The sequence below is a fragment of the Triturus cristatus genome, chromosome 1_1, assembly GCF_964204655.1.
Source record: "Triturus cristatus chromosome 1_1, aTriCri1.1, whole genome shotgun sequence".
In the NCBI taxonomy this organism is placed as follows: Eukaryota; Metazoa; Chordata; class Amphibia; order Caudata; family Salamandridae; genus Triturus; species Triturus cristatus.
This window is the reverse complement of record NC_140579.1, coordinates 327,540,196-327,556,551: the sequence shown is the minus strand read 5'-3', so window position 1 is coordinate 327,556,551 and position 16,356 is coordinate 327,540,196.

The following is a 16,356-nucleotide window of genomic DNA, read 5'->3' as shown; positions in this document are numbered from 1 at the left end:
TCGGATCCATACTTCATTATATGCAATGGGGCCCACGCCATGTTTTACATAAAGCTCATAAGTTGGAGTTCCAATTGGAGGAACCGGACATGAATCCTCTAACTGGAAATCCCTTCCACAACCCAAACAAAACAATCTACAAAATACACTAGAACCAGGCATCTTCGCTCACTAGTCTAGTTTCAAACGTCAAAGGATTATCGAATACGATAGTCTCGTGAATACACAAGTCCTCTGGCTTTGGGACTTGCAAGCACCAAATCAAAATGATCCCGAAGGATACCAAATTCAAACTAGGAGACGCTCCACTTATACTTAACTGAATATTGATGATCGATGGCATCACCAGAAGACTCTCTTGATTGTTTCGCTCTACCAAAAATCATCAAGGGTCCAAAACAGGGCGATTAATCAGGGCAGCAGTCCTTCGTAGCCGTCGGGACGCGGAGAACCTCGAAGAAAAGACTTTTGGACCACGTCGACATGCAGGGGTCGATGAAGTGGCGGCCTTCCTCCAGAATTTCCACACGAAGCTCCTCACGAACCTCTGGCTTGGACCGGTACCGCTGAAATCGCGCCGAGTTGGGCGCCAACACAGAGTCTTCTGGGTGAAGTCAAAGATCAGTTTATTGGCTGCAGACCAATTACAGGTATCCTAGAAGTACAACAGCGTGTATGTTCTCAGGAGACTGCTAAAAATCACAGAAACGGGCTTCTCCTTAAATACAGAATATCCGGCTTCAGGCACACATTCCTAGGTTTACCATATGGCCATTACATGTATACATTACAAACGAAAAGGCAGAGTCATGATGACCACCCCACATTCCAGTTGAGCCAGCCCGCAATTATTTACCCAGCAAGGCTCAGATCCCACATCAGATATCGATAGGCCCCAATAAACATGAGCATCTCCTGTTTGGAAAACAAGCCATAAAGCAGGAACAGTCAGGTGAGAAAGAGATTAGCTGGAGGCTCGTGTTTAATGTAAAGGCTTTATGGTGTGTCAAGCCCTGATGCTAATCACAGGTGGCCAGAGGACGGGGAACTCGTGAGACCGGACTGACCTGGGGCAGCGGAGCTAAGCTGCCCAGGTCAAAGAAAAGTCAAAGAAAGGCACATGTGCTCTAAACGGCCCGTATTTGCTTCATGCTATGTAGCCTATGTGAGGGCAACCATAAGATGGCCACCGCTCTAAAATGGAACCCACGTAGTGATGTATAATAGCGTATACACAGTGCATTCATAGCTAAAACGTTACACAAAGCACTTGTACATACCGCATTAACCATTCGCGGTTCGCTAATACCGGCATAGACAGGGGTAGGGCCCTGCCTCCTACGCGGTCCCAAATTCTAAAGTACGACACTGTTTTTGGTGGACCCGTTGTACTCTACAGGCCCTCTCCATAGCAGTTATCCATTTGTGGATATCATCCCCACTCTGGTAGGGAGGAACAACCTTGGACAGGTTCCTATGGTCTGGAATGTAATGTCTGCCTCTAGGGACCCCATTGCTGCCACCAGGGATATCTAACCCCTCCTTCTTAGAAGCTCTTTGGAGCTCGAAGGCTTCCCTATCTAAGGCCAATTGCTTAGTTCTGAGGGCAAGCCTAGCTTCCTCATACTGGAGCATCTTGAATCTTCTTTCAGAGGAGGACTCCCTGGAAAAGTTGGAGTTCCTCTGGTGAACAGATTCTCTTCCAGAGTGGTATGAATGGTCAGATTCCCTTGAAGGGGACCTGGTCCTTTCTCCCACTCTGTCAGCTCTCTTAGGGAGAATTCCTCTGTTCTTTTCAGACCCTTCTGCGTCTGGCCCTTCAACCACAGACTCCAGGTCATCTTGATTTTCATCATCAGACCCAGAGACTATGTTTGAACCACCCCCTGATGCAGACCCACTTGCTCCTAGAGCTTGTCTCAGGTCATCTGCTACTAACAGATCTATCAGGTGTTGTGATGAGGGACTCCTGCCCACCCTCAGATTTCTTTCAAAGCATAAAGCCTTCAGTTCAGTGTAGGCTATATCTTTGTACTGAGATGGGGTGGACCCACGGGCTCCACCCTGGTGAGACATACTAGTGTTGTGCAGTGTTGCACTACCTACACTAGTTGAGGCCTACTGGACCTAGCTTGAGCTGTAGCAAGGGTGTGCTTGTCCCTTCACAAACAGCTCTAAGTTCAGTAGAACTTATTGATACTAGCTTGACTTTATATGTACCTTGAGTACCTTAAGTGGTTTTCAGTTAGTAATTCAAATAGAGATTTTCTGGTAAAACAATGGCAAGCTGGAATCCCACACGCTGCCCACCAATGTGAGAAGTTGGCCTGGCATATGCTGGTCACTAGTTATAGTGGCCACCTTGCACCAGTCCAATTCGACTCTTGGTAGATAGGTTTAAAGACAACCTTTTAAAGAAAGCTATCCTAGTGGTAGCTGTGGAGAGCAGCCTTCGGGCTAAGTCTCTGAGGAATGTAAAGCAGCTTGTTTTACCTTATAATCTCTTGAATTACCAAATGAAAAGACACCACACAGGTATATATATCAAATATATATGTATTTATTTCTAAATATACTCTACTAATCTCTTTATGAGATTAGAGCCAGGTAAACATTCAAAAGATCAACAGTTCTCAATAAATTAAGCACAAATATGGCTGTAGCCCTAGGGGCATACCAGACCATATACTAAAATAGTGGTTTAACAAACTCGACTTGCAAAAGTAAGAGGCCTAGGGCCTTGGGAATCGCTGGGGCTTCACTTCTGCAGTGTTAGCAGGTAAGTAATCAGCCCACAGGAGACGCGTGCAGTGTCTAAACTCACACGCGGGTTTCAATTAGTTTCAATGGCAAATGTCGCGGTTTGTATTTTACAGTTCTAGGGCACTTCGGAGTGGACAACAAGCAAACAACTTACAGGGTAAGTACTTCGAGAGCCAATGCACACTTGGGCACCGTAATGCAAGAGTTACCTCACCCAGGGAAGCCGGGTGCATACGTGTCCTTTGGTGTCGGGTCGTGATGCTGTTTTCAATGGAGATCGCTGAAGACTTGCTGCTTGTGTCGTCGAGAGAAGTGTCCGCTGAAATCTGAAGATGGATTGGAGTTGCAGAAGACCTAGAAATTGAGGGGACAGAGTTCAAAGTCACTTGCCAGTGACCGGTGGCCAGCAAGATGGATGACCACAGCTGTCGCGTCTCTTCAGGTCGCTGATGTCGTTTTGTCTCTTCGCTCACGAGGACCAGGAGGGATCGAGGAAGACCAGCAGCTGGATTCGGAGGGTCCCATGACGTCTGCAGCTGTTGACGGTGTCGGCACTCGATTTGGAGCCTACAAGCCTTGGCAACTACAAGTCTCGTGTGGATGGAAGATTGTCGATGGAGCAGACCAGAAAGGTCTGATGGACTTACCCAGCGAGGGTAAGTGAGGGCAGGCCCAGAGCAACCTGAAAAGCCCTTGAAAGTGATGTGGAAGTCTTCTGGAGAGTCACTAGCTAACGGGCAAGCAACCGCGAAGACGCCTTTGCAGGAAAAGTTCACTAACAGCCCACGGTCACTCGGGACAAGGTAGGCCGCTGATCTTCGGTACTAGACCTGCTCGGGACTTGGACAACAAGGGGTCCAAAGCACAACTTCGTTGGACGTAGTTTAGGGATTGCACTCGAAATCAGTGCACGGCTCCCTGGTATTGCCGTTCCTCGTCACTCGTGGGGTCCAGATGCCACAGCTTCGCTGGGGACTCAAAATGGCCGTCAAGAGGTCAGGAAATCTGCTTCAGGGGATGCAGGGACTTCGGGCTCCGGCGGGAGCGGTAAAGTTTGCAACTGTAGTTCAGTAGTTTTGGTGCCTGCCAAGCAGGGGAGTCACTCCTTGACTCCAAGGGAGATCCTTCGGTCTTCTAGAGATAGTAGAAAGTTGAAGGGCCAGGATTCTTCTTTGTAGAGCGTCGTCCAGGTGTAATCTAAATTGCATTGGCAATGTGTGGTAGCTTATAGTGAAAAGATGGGAGGGACTAGCTCTATGACCACTCCTCTAGGAGGGTCAGGGTAGTGGGTGGTTACACCCACTTCCCTTTGTCCAGTTTCGCGCCAGAGCAGGGGCAGGTAGCCCCTGAACCGGTTTGAGCTGGCATATGCACAGAGGAGCCTACTGCTCCCCCAGTGCAGGACTTCAAAGCACTCTAAGAGTGCACCCACCCAGCTCCAATACACTAAATCCTGTCTGGGAGGTGGTGACACCTCCCTGTGACAGGAAACCCTTTGGTGGGCTCCCTCCACTGCGAGTTTCGGTCAGCAGCAGGAGGGCAGCCCGGTGTCTCTGCTGGTGGCATCCATTTTGTGATGCCAGGGCTCTGAAAGATTTCTACCGTGTAGTACAGTGGGTACATGTCGTCCCCTCTAGAAGGGTGGGATCCTACTCCCACACCAGTTACTGGTGTGGGGGTAGGATTCCAAGTTGATTGACACCAAACACGACATGTTTTGATGCAGTCATTCCAAAGTTAGCATTTACCGCGAGGTTATAATGCACTTAAGAGTATATGGTTTAACCGCATCCACAAACAGCAGCAGAGAATAGACTCTGCCAGCTGCAGAGGGGTCCTGCTCAGGCAGAAGCACCCCCTCACAGAGTAAACCATGCACCCTGCCCTTGGGATTGATAGGGCCTACCATAGGGGTGACTGATAGCTTTATATGTGTGTGTATGGTGAGATATAGGAACCTATACCTCAGTGAGGAGTGCTAACACTACCTCACACAGACTGCAGTAGCAGGCCTGTGGTGTCAGATTGTGAGTGCTTCCCAGGGGTGGCATAATACATGCTGCAGCCCCTGGTAGGCCTGTGAAGTACCAATGCCCTAGGTACCTAAGGTACCATATACTAGGGGCTCATAAGGTACCACAGTATCCAATCACTAGTGCATCTAATATGCACACCAAGTTGTTTAGAGAGATCAGTTAGACTGGGGCCCTGATTAGCAGGGACCCAGCCAGACTATAGCCAGAAACCAGTGTATACATCAGAAAAAAAGTGGGGGCAACACAAGTGCAGATCCTACTCTCCTACACTTTAGAGTGAGAGAACCAGGTCAGCGAAGCTGCTTTAGAGGGAGAGAACCAGGTCAGAAGAGCTGCTTTAGAGCCCAGGGACCAGGTCATCAGAGCTGCTCTAAAGCCAGAGAACCAGGTCAGTAGAACTGCTTTAGAGCCATAGAACCGGGTCAGTAGAGCTGCTTTAGAGCCAGAGAACCAGGTCAGCAGAGCTGTTGTAGAGCCAGAGAACCAGGTCAGCAGAGCTGCTCTAGAGCCTAAGAACTAGGTCAGCAGAGCAGCTCTAGAGCCTGAGAACCAGGTCAGCAGAGCTGCAGTAGAGCCAGAGAAACCAGGTCAGCAGAGCTGCTTTAGAGGGAGAGAACCAGGTCAGCTGTGCAGCTTTAGAGCCAGAGAACCAGGCCACAGAGCTGCTTTAGAGCCAGAGAACCAGGTCAGCAGAGCTGCTTTAGAGCCAGAGAACCAGGTCAGCAGAGCTGCTTTAGAGCCATTCAACCAGGTCAGCAGAGCTGCTTTAGAGCCAGAGAACGAGGCCAGCAGAGCTGCTTTAGAGGGAGAGAACCAGGTCAGCAGAGCTGCTTTTGAGCCAGAGAACCAGGTCAACAGAGCTGCTGTAGACCCAGAGAAACGAGGTCAGCAGAGCTGCTTTAGAGGGAGAGAACCAGGTCAGCACAGCTGCTTTAGAGCCAGAGAACCAGGCCAGCAGAGCTGCTTTAGAGCCATAGAACCGGGTCAGCAGAGCTGCTTTAGAGCCAGAGAATCAGGTCAGTCGAGCTGCTGTAGAGCCAGAGAAAAAGGTCCGCAGAGCTGCTCTAGAGCCAGAGAATCAGGTCAGCAGAGCTGCTTTAGAGCCTGAGAACCAGGTCAGCAGAGCTGCTCTAGAACGAGAGAACCAGGTCAGCAGAGCTGCTTTAGAGCCATAGAACCAGGTCAGCAGAGCTGCTTTAGAGCCAGAGAACCAGGCCAGCAGAGCTGCTTTAGAACCATAGATCCAGGTCAGCAGAGCTGCTTTAGAGCCAGAGAACCAGGTCAGCAGAGCTGCTCTAGAGCCAGAGAAACCAGGTCAGCAGAGCTGCTTTAGAGGGAGAGAACCAGATCAGCAGAGATGCATTAGAGCAAGAGAACCAGGTCAGCAGAGATGCTCTGGAGCCTAAGATTCAGGTCAGCAGAGCTCCTTAGGAGCCAGAGAACCAGGTCAGCTGAGCTGCTGTAGAGGGAGAGAACCAGATCAGCAGAGCTGCTTTAGAGCGAGAGAACCAGGTCAGCAGAGCTGCTCTAGAGCCAGAGAACCAGGTCAGCAGAGCTGCTTTAGAGCCAGAGAACCAGGTCAGCAGAGCTGCTTTAGAGCCATAGAACCAGGTCAGCAGAGCTGCTTTTGAGCCAGAGAACCAGGCCAGCAGAGCTGTTTTAGAGGGAGAGAACCAGGTCAGCAGAGCTGCTTTAGAGCCAGAGAACCAGGTCAGCAGAGCTGCTGTAGAGCCAGAGAAACCAGGTCAGCAGATCTGTTTTAGAGGGAGAGAACCAGGTCAGCAGAGCTGTTTTAGAGCCAGAGAACCAGGCCAGCAGAGCTGCTTTAGAGCCAGAGAACAAGGTCAGCAGAGCTGCGTTAGAGCCAGAGAAACCAGGTCAGTAGAGCTGCTTTAGAGCGAGAGAACCAGGTCAGCGGAGCTGCTTTAGAGGGAAAGAACCAGGTCAGCAGAGCTGCTTTATAGCCCAGGGACCAGGTCAGCAGAGCTGCTCTGGAGCCAGAGAACCAGGTCAGTAGAGCTGCTTTAGAGAGAGAGAACCAGGTCAGCAGAGCTGCTCAAGAGGGAGAGCACCAGGTCAGTAGAGATGCTCTAGAGCCAGAGAACCATGTCAGCAGAACTGCTTAAGAGCCATAGAACCGGGTCAGCAGAGCTGCTTTGGAGCCAGAGAACCAGGTCAGCAGAGCTGCTTTACAGGGAGAGAACCAGGTCAGCAGAGCTGCTATAGAGCCAAGGGACCAGGACAGCAGAGCTGTTCTAGAGCCAGAGAACCAGATCAGCAGAACTGCTTTAGAGCCATAGAACCGGGTTAGCAGAGCTGCTTTAGAGCCAGAGAACCAGGTCAGCCGAGCTGCTGTAGAGCCAGAGAACCAGGTCAGCAGAGCTGCTCTAGAGCCAGAGAACCAGGTCAGCAGAGCTGCTTTAGAGCCTGAGAACCAGGTCAGCAGAGCTGCTCTAGAGCCAGAGAAGCAGGTCAGCAGGGCTGCTCTAGAGCCTAAGAACCAGGTCAGCAGAGCTGCTCTAGAGCCGGAGAACCAGGTCAGTAGAGCTGCTGTAGAGCCAGAGAAACCAGGTCAGTAGAGCTGCTTTAGAGTGAGAGAACCAGGTCAGCGGAGCAGCTTTAGAGGGAGAGAACCAGGTCAGCAGAGCTGCTTTATAGCCCAGGGACCAGGTCATCAGAGCTGCTCTAAAGCCAGAGAACCAGGTCAGTAGAACTGCTTTAGAGCCATAAAACCCGGGTCAGTAGAGCTGCTTTAGAGCCAGAGAACCAGGTCAGCAGAGCTGTTGTAGAGCCAGAGAACCAGGTCAGCAGAGCTGCTCTAGAGCCTAAGAACTAGGTCAGCAGAGCAGCTCTAGAGCCTGAGAACCTGGTCAGAAGAGCTGCTTTAGAGCTATTCAACCAGGTCAGCAGAGCTGCTTTAGAGCCAGAGAACCAGGCCAGCAGAGCTGCTTTAGAGGGAGAGAACCAGGTCAGCTGTGCAGCTTTAGAGCCAGAGAACCAGGCCAGCAGAGCTGCTTTAGAGCCAGAGAACCAGGTCAGCAGAGCTGCTTTAGAGCTATTCAACCAGGTCAGCAGAGCTGCTTTAGAGCCAGAGAACCAGGCCAGCAGAGCTGCTTTAGAGCGAGAGAGCCAGGTCAGCAGAGCTGCTTTTGAGCCAGAGAACCTGGTCAGCAGAGCTGCTTTAGACCCAGAGAAACGAGGTCAGCAGAGCTGCTTTAGAGGGAGAGAACCAGGTCAGCACAGTTGCTTTAGAGCCAGAGAACCAGGCCAGCAGAGCTGCTTTAGAGCCATAGAACCGGGTCAGCAGAGCTGCTTTAGAGCCAGAGAACCAGGTCAGCCGAGCTGCTGTAGAGCCAGAGAAAAAGGTCAGCAGAGCTGCTCTAGTGCCAGAGAACCAGGTCAGCAGAGCTGCTTTAGAGCCTGAGAACCAGGTCAGCAGAGCTGCTCTAGAGCGAGAGAACCAGGTCAGCAGAGCTGCTTTAGAGCCATAGAACCAGGTCAGCAGAGCTGCTTTAGAGCCAGAGAACCAGGCCAGCAGAGCTGCTTTAGAGCCATAGAACCAGGTCAGCAGAGCTGCTTTAGAGCCAGAGAACCAGGTCAGCAGAGCTGCTCTAGAGCCAGAGAAACCAGGTCAGCAGAGCTGCTTTAGAGGGAGAGAACCAGATCAGCAGAGCTGCTTTAGAGCAAGAGAACCAGGTCAGCAGAGATGCTCTGGAGCCTAAGAACTAGGTCAGCAGAGCTCCTTAGGAGCCAGAGAAACCAGGTCAGCAGAGCAGCTTTAGAGGGAGAGAACCAGGTCAGCAGAGCTGCTTTAGAGCCAGAGAACCAGGCGAGCAGAGCTGCTTTAGAGCAAGAGAACCATGTCAGCGGAGCTGCTTTAGAGCCAGAGAACCAGGTCAGCAGAGGTGCTCTAGAGCCTGAGAACCAAGTCAGCAGAGCTGCTTTAGAGCCATAGAACCAGGTCAGCAGAGCTGCTTTACAGCCAGAGAACCTGGTCATCAGAGCTGCACTAGAGCCTAAGAACCAGGTCAGCAGAGCTTCTCTAGAGCCAGAGAACCAGGCCAGCAGAGCTGCTGTAGAGCCAGAGAAACCAGGTCAGAAGAGCTGCTTAAGAGCCAGAGAACCAGGTCAGCAAGGCTGCTCTAGAGGGAGAGCACCAGGTCAGCAGAGCTGCTCTAGAGCCACAGAACCATGTCAGCAGAACTGTTTTAGAGCTATAGAACCGGGTCAGCAGAGCTGCTTTAGAGCCAGAGAACCAGGTCAGCAGAGCTGCTTTAGAGCCAAGGGACCAGGACAGCAGAGCTGTTCTAGAGCCAGAGAACCAGATCAGCAGAACTGCTTTAGAGCCATAGAACCGGGTCAGCAGAGCTGCTTTAGAGCCAGAGAACCAGGTCAGCCGAGCTGCTGTAGAGCCAGAGAACCAGGTCAGCAGAGCTGCTCTATAGCCAGAGAACCAGGTCAGCAGAGCTTCTTTAGAGCCTGAGAACCAGGTCAGCAGAGCTGATCTAGAGCCAGGGAACCAGGTCAGCAGAGCTGCTCCTGAGCGAGAGAACCAGGTCAGCAGAGCTGCTTTAGAGCCATAGAACCAGGTCAGCAGAGCTGCTTTAGAGCCAGAGAACTAGGCAAGCAGAGCTGCTTTATAGCCATAGAACCAGGTCAGCAGACTGCTTTATAGCCAGAGAACCAGGTCAGCAGAGCTGCTCTAGAGCCAGAGAAACCAGGTCAGCAGAGCCGCTTTAGAGGGAGAGAACCAGATCAGCAGAGCTGCTTTAGAGCAAGAGAACCAGGTCAGCAGAGATGCTCTGGAGCCTAAGAACCAGGTCAGCAAAGCTGCTCTAGAGCCAGAGAACCAGGTCAGCAGAGCTGCTGTAGAGCCAGAGAAACCAGGTCAGAAGAGCTGCTTTAGAGCGAGAGAACCAGGTCAGCAGAGCTGCTTTAGAGCCAGAGAACCAGGTCAGCAGAGCTGCTTTAGAGCCATAGAACCAGGTCAGCAGAGCTGCTTTAGAGGGAGAGAACCAGGTCAGCAGAGCTGCTTTAGAGCCAAAAAACCAGGTCAGCAGAGCTGCTGTACAGCCAGAGAAACCAGGTCAGCAGATCTGTTTTAGAGGGAAGAGAACCAGGTCAGCAGAGCTGCTTTAGAGCCAGAGAACCAGGTCAGCAGAGCTGCTTTAGAGCCAGGGAACCAGGTCAGCAGAGCTGCTTTAGAGCCAGAGAAACCAGGTCAGTAGAGCTGTTTTAGAGCAAGAGAACCAGGTCAGCGGAGCTGCTTTAGAGGGAGAGAACCAGGTCAGCAGAGCTGCTTTATAACCCAGGGACCAGGTCAGCAGAGCTGCTCTGGAGCCAGAGAACCAGGTCAGTAGAGCTGCTTTAGAGAGAAAGAACCAGGTCAGCAGAGCTGCTCAAGAGGGAGAGCACCAGGTCAGCAGAGATGCTCTAGAGCCAGAGAACCATGTCAGCAGAACTGCTTCAGAGCCCTAGAACCGGGTCAGCAGAGCTGCTTTAGAGCCAGAGAACCAGGTCAGCAGAGCTGCTTTACAGGGAGAGAACCAGGTTAGCAGAGCTGCTTTAGAGCCAAGGGACCAGGACAGAAGACCTGTTCTAGAGCCAGAGAACCAGATCAGCAGAACTGCTTTAGAGCCATAGAACTGGGTGAGCCGAGCTGCTGTAGAGCCAGAGATCCAGGTCAGCAGAGCTGCTCTAGAGCCAGAGAACCAGTTCAGCAGAGCTGCTTTAGAGCCTGAGAACCAGGTCAGCAGAGCTGCTCTAGAGCCAGAGAAGCAGGTCAGCAGAGCTGCTCTAGAGCCTAAGAACCAGGTCAGCAGAGCTGCTCTAGAGCCGGAGAACCAGGTCAGTAGAGCTGCTGTAGAGCCAGAGAAACCAGGTCAGTAGAGCTGCTTTAGAGTCAGAGAACCAGGTCAGCGGAGCTGCTTTAGAGGGAGAGAACCAGGTCAGCAGAGCTGCTTTAGAGCCCAGGGACCAGGTCATCAGAGCTGCTCTAAAGCCAGAGAACCAGGTCAGTAGAACTGCTTTAGAGCCATAGAACCGGGTCAGTAGAGGTGCTTTAGAGCCAGAGAACCAGGTCAGCAGAGCTGTTGTAGAGCCAGAGAACCAGGTCAGCAGAGCTGCTCTAGAGCCTAAGAACTAGGTCAGCAGAGCAGCTCTAGAGCCTGAGAACCAGGTCAGCAGAGCTGCTGTAGAGCCAGAGAAACCAGGTCAGCAGAGCTGCTTTAGAGGGAGAGAACCAGGTCAGCAGAGCAGCTTTAGAGCCAGAGAACCAGGCCAGCAGAGCTGCTTTAGAGCCAGAGAACCAGGTCAACAGAGCTGCTTTAGAGCCAGAGAACCAGGCCAGCGGACCTGCTTTAGAGCCATTCAACCAGGTCAGCAGAGCTGCTTTAGAGCCAGAAAACCAGGTCAGCAGAGCTGCTTTAGAGCCAGAGAACCAGGTCAGCAGAGCTGCTTTAGATCCATAGAACCAGGTCAGCAGAGCTGCTTTTGAGCCAGAGAACCAGGTCAGCAGAGCTGCTTTAGAGGGAAAGAACCAGGTCAGCAGAGCTGCTTTAGAGCCAGAGAACCAGGTCAGCAGAGCTGCTGAACAGCCAGAGAAACCAGGTCAGCAGATCTGTTTTAGAGGGAGAGAACCAGGTCAGCAGAGCTGCTTTAGAGCCCGAGAACCAGGCCAGCAGAGCTGCTTTAGAGCCAGAGAACCAGGTCAGCAGAGCTGCATTAGAGCCAGAGAAACCAGGTCAGTAGAGCTGCTTTAGAGCAAGAGAACCAGGTCAGCGGAGCTGCTTTAGAGGGAGAGAACCACGTCAGCTTAGCTGCTTTATAGCCCAGGGACCAGGTCAGCAGAGCTGCTCTGGAGCCAGAGAACCAGGTCAGTAGAGCTGCTTTAGAGAGAAAGAACCAGGTCAGCAGAGCTGCTCAAGAGGGAGAGCACTAGGTCAGCAGAGATGCTCTAGAGCCAGAGAACCATGTCAGCAGAACTGCTTCAGAGCCATAGAACCGGGTCAGCAGAGCTGCTTTAGAGCCAGAGAACCAGGTCAGCAGAGCTGCTTTACAGGGAGAAAACCAGGTCAGCAGAGCTGCTTTAGAGTCAAGGGACCAGGACAGAAGACCTGTTCTAGAGCCAGAGAACCAGATCAGCAGAACTGCTTTAGAGCCATAGAACCGGGTGAGCAGAGCTGCTTTAGAGCCAGAGAACCAGGTCAGCCGAGCTGCTGCAGAGCCAGAGAACCAGGTCAGCAGAGCTGCTCTAGAGCCAGAGAACCAGGTCAGCAGATCTGCTTTAGAGCCTGAGAACCAGGTCAGCAGAGCTGCTCTAGAGCCAGAGAAGCAGGTCAGCAGAGCTGCTCTAGAGCCTAAGAACCAGGCCAGCAGAGCTGCTCTAGAGCCGGAGAACCAGGTCAGTAGAGCTGCTGTAGAGCCAGAGAAACCAGGTCAGTAGAGCTGCTTTAGAGTGAGAGAACCAGGTCAGCGGAGCTGCTTTAGAGGGAGAGAACCAGTTCAGCAGAGCTGCTTTAGAGCCCAGGGACCAGGTCATCAGAGCTGCTCTAAAGCCAGAGAACCAGGTCAGTAGAACTGCTTTAGAGCCATAGAACCGGGTCAGTAGACCTGCTTTAGAGCCAGAGAACCAGGTCAGCAGAGCTGTTGTAGAGCCAGAGAACCAGGTGAGCAGAGCTGCTCTAGAGCCTAAGAACTAGGTCAGCAGAGCAGCTCTAGAGCCTGAGAACCAGGCCAGCAGTGCTGCTTTAGAGCCAGAGAACCAGGTCATCAGAGCTGCTTTAGAGCCAGAGAACCAGGCCAGCAGAGCTGCTTTAGAGCCATTCAACCAGGTCAGCAGAGCTGCTTTAGATCCAGAGAACCAGGCCAGCAGAGCTGCTTTAGAGGGAGAGAACCAGGCCAGCAGAGCTGCTTTAGAGCCATTCAACCAGGTCAGCAGAGCTGCTTTAGATCCAGAGAACCAGGCCAGCAGAGCTGCTTTAGAGGGAGAGAACCAGGCCAGCAGAGCTCCTTTAGAGCCAGAGAACCAGGTCAGCAGAGCTGTTTTAGAGCCAGAGAACCAGGCCAGCAGAGCTGCTTTAGAGCCATTCAACCAGGTCAGCAGAGCTGCTTTAGAACCAGAGAACTAGGTCAGCAGAGCTGCTTTAGAGGGAGAGAACCAGGTCAGCAGAGCTGCTTTTGAGCCAGAGAACCAGGTCAGCAGAGCTGCTGTAGACCCAGAGAAACGAGGTCAGCAGAGCTGCTTTAGAGGGAGAGAACCAGGTCAGCACAGCTGCTTTAGAGCCATAGAACCAGGCCAGCAGAGCTGCTTTAGAGCCAGAGAACCAGGCCAGCAGAGCTGCTTGAGAGCCAGAAAACCAGGTCAGCAGAGCTGCTTTAGAGCCAGAGAACCAGGTCAGCAGAGCTGCTCTTGAGCCCAAGAACCCAGGTCAGCAGAGCTGCTTTATAGGGAGAGAACCAGATTAGCAGAGCTGCTTTAGAGCCAGAGAACCAGGTCAGCAGAGCTGCTCTAGAGCCTAAGAACCAGGTCAGCAGAGCTGCTCTAGAGCCAGAGAACCAGGTCAGCAGAGCTGCTTTAGAGCCAGAGAAACCACGTCAGTAGAGCTGCTGTAGAACCAGAGAAACAAGGTCAGCAGAGCTGCTTTAGGGGGAGAGAACCAGGTCAGCACAGCTGCTTTAGAGCCAGAGAACCAGGCCAGCAGAGCTGCTTTAGAGCCAGAGAACCAGGTCATCAGAGCTGCTTGAGAGCCATAGAACCAGGTCAGCAGAGCTGCTCTAGAGCCTGAGAACCAAGTCAGCAGAGCTGCTTTAGAGCCATAGAACCAGGTAAGTAGAGCTGCTTCAGAGCCAGAGAACCAGGTCAGCAGAGCTGCTCTAGAGCCCAAGAAACCAGGTCAGCAGAGCTGCTTTATAGGGAGAGAACCAGATCAGCAGAGCTGCTTTAGAGCCAGAGAACCAGGTCAGCAGAGCTGCTCTAGAGCCTAAGAACCAGGTCAGCAGAGCTGATCTAGAGCCAGAGAACCAGGTCAGCAGAGCTGCTGTAGAGCCAGAGAAACCAGGTCAGTAGAGCTGCTTTAGAGCGAGAGAACCAGGTCAGCAGAGCTGCTTTAGAGGGAGAGAACCAGGTCAGCAGAACTGCTTTAGTGCCATAGCACCGGGTCAGTAGAGCTGCTTTAGAGCCAGAGAACCAGGTCAGCAGAGCTGTTGTAGAGCCAGAGAAATAGGTCAGCAGAGCTGCTCTAGAGCCTAAAAACTAGGTCAGCAGAGCTGCTCTAGAGCCAGAGAACCAGGTCAGCAGAGCTGCTGTAGAGTCGGAGAAACCAGGTCAGCACAGCTGCTTTAGAGGGAGAGAACCATGTCAGCAGAGCTGCTTTAGAGCCAGAGAACCAGGCCAGCAGAGCTGCTTTAGAGCCAGAGAACCAGGTCAACAGAGTTGCTTTAGAGCCAGAGAACCAGGTCAACAGAGTTGCTTTAGAGCCAGAGAACCAGGTCAGCAGAGCTGCTCTAGACCCTAAGAACCAGGTCAGCAGAGCTGCTCTAGAGCCAGAGAACCAGGTCAGCAGAGTTGCTGTAGAGCCAGAAAAACCAGGTCAGTAGAGCTGCTTTAGAGAGAGAGAACCATGTCAGCAGAGCTGCTCTAGAGGGAGAGCACCAGGTCAGCAGAGCAGCTCTAGAGCCACAGAACCATGTCAGCAGAACTGCTTTAGAGCCATAGAACCGGGTCAGCAGAGCTGCTTTAGAGCCAGAGAACCTGGTCAGCAGAGCTGCTTTACAGGGAGAGAACCAGGTCAGCAGAGCTGCTTTAGAGCCAGAGAACCAGGTCAGCAGAGGTGCTCTAGAGCCTGAGAACCGAGTCAGCAGAGCTGCTTTAGAGCCATAGAACCAGGTCAGCAGAGCTGCTTTACAGCCAGAGAACCTGGTCATCAGAGCTGCACTAGGGCCTAAGAACCAGGTCAGCAGAGCTTCTCTAGAGCCAGAGAACCAGGCCAGCAGAGCTGCTGTAGAGCCAGAGAAACCAGGTCAGAAGAGCTGCTTAAGAGCTAGAGAACCAGGTCAGCAAGGCTGCTCTAGAGGGAGAGCACTAGGTCAGCAGAGCTGCTCTAGAGCCACAGAACCATGTCAGCAGAACTGTTTTAGAGCTATAGAACCGGGTCAGCAGAGCTGCTTTAGAGCCAGAGAACCAGGTCAGCAGAGCTGCTTTAGAGCCAAGGGACCAGGACAGCAGAGCTGTTCTAGAGCCAGAGAACCAGATCAGCAGAACTGCTTTAGAGCCATAGAACCGGGTCAGCAGAGCTGCTTTAGAGCCAGAGAACCAGGTCAGCCGAGCTGCTGTAGAGCCAGAGAACCAGGTCAGCAGAGCTGCTCTATAGCCAGAGAACCAGGTCAGCAGAGCTTCTTTAGAGCCTGAGAACCAGGTCAGCAGAGCTGCTCCTGAGCGAGAGAACCAGGTCAGCAGAGATGCTTTAGAGCCAGAGAAACCAGGTCAGCAGAGCTGCTTTAGAGGGAGAGAACCAGGTCAGCAGAGCAGCTTTAGAGCCAGAGAACCAGGCCAGCAGAGCTGCTTTAGAGCCAGAGAACCAGGTCAACAGAGCTGCTTTAGAGCCAGAGAACCAGGCCAGGGGACCTGCTTTAGAGCCATTCAACCAGGTCAGCAGAGCTGCTTTAGAGCCAGAAAACCAGGTCAGCAGAGCTGCTTTAGAGCCAGAGAACCAGGTCAGCAGAGCTGCTTTAGAGCCATAGAACCAGGTCAGCAGAGCTGCTTTTGAGCCAGAGAACCAGGTCAGCAGAGCTGCTTTAGAGGGAAAGAACCAGGTCAGCAGAGCTGCTTTAGAGCCAGAGAACCAGGTCAGCAGAGCTGCTGTACAGCCAGAGAAACCAGGTCAGCAGATCTGTTTTAGAGGGAGAGAACCAGGTCAGCAGAGCTGCTTTAGAGCCCGAGAACCAGGCCAGCAGAGCTGCTTTAGAGCCAGAGAACCAGGTCAGCAGAGCTGCATTAGAGCCAGAGAAACCAGGTCAGTAGAGCTGCTTTAGAGCAAGAGAACCAGGTCAGCGGAGCTGCTTTAGAGGGAGAGAACCACGTCAGCTTAGCTGCTTTATAGCCCATGGACCAGGTCAGCAGAGCTGCTCTGGAGCCAGAGAACCAGGTCAGTTGAGATGCTTTAGAGAGAAAGAACCAGGTCAGCAGAGCTGCTCAAGAGGGAGAGCACTAGGTCAGCAGAGATGCTCTAGAGCCAGAGAACCATGTCAGCAGAACTGCTTCAGAGCCATAGAACCGGGTCAGCAGAGCTGCTTTAGAGCCAGAGAACCAGGTCAGCAGAGCTGCTTTACAGGGAGAAAACCAGGTCAGCAGAGCTGCTTTAGAGTCAAGGGACCAGGACAGAAGACCTGTTCTAGAGCCAGAGAACCAGATCAGCAGAACTGCTTTAGAGCCATAGAACCGGGTGAGCAGAGCTGCTTTAGAGCCAGAGAACCAGGTCAGCCGAGCTGCTGTAGAGCCAGAGAACCAGGTCAGCAGAGCTGCTCTAGAGCCAGAGAACCAGGTCAGCATAGCTGCTTT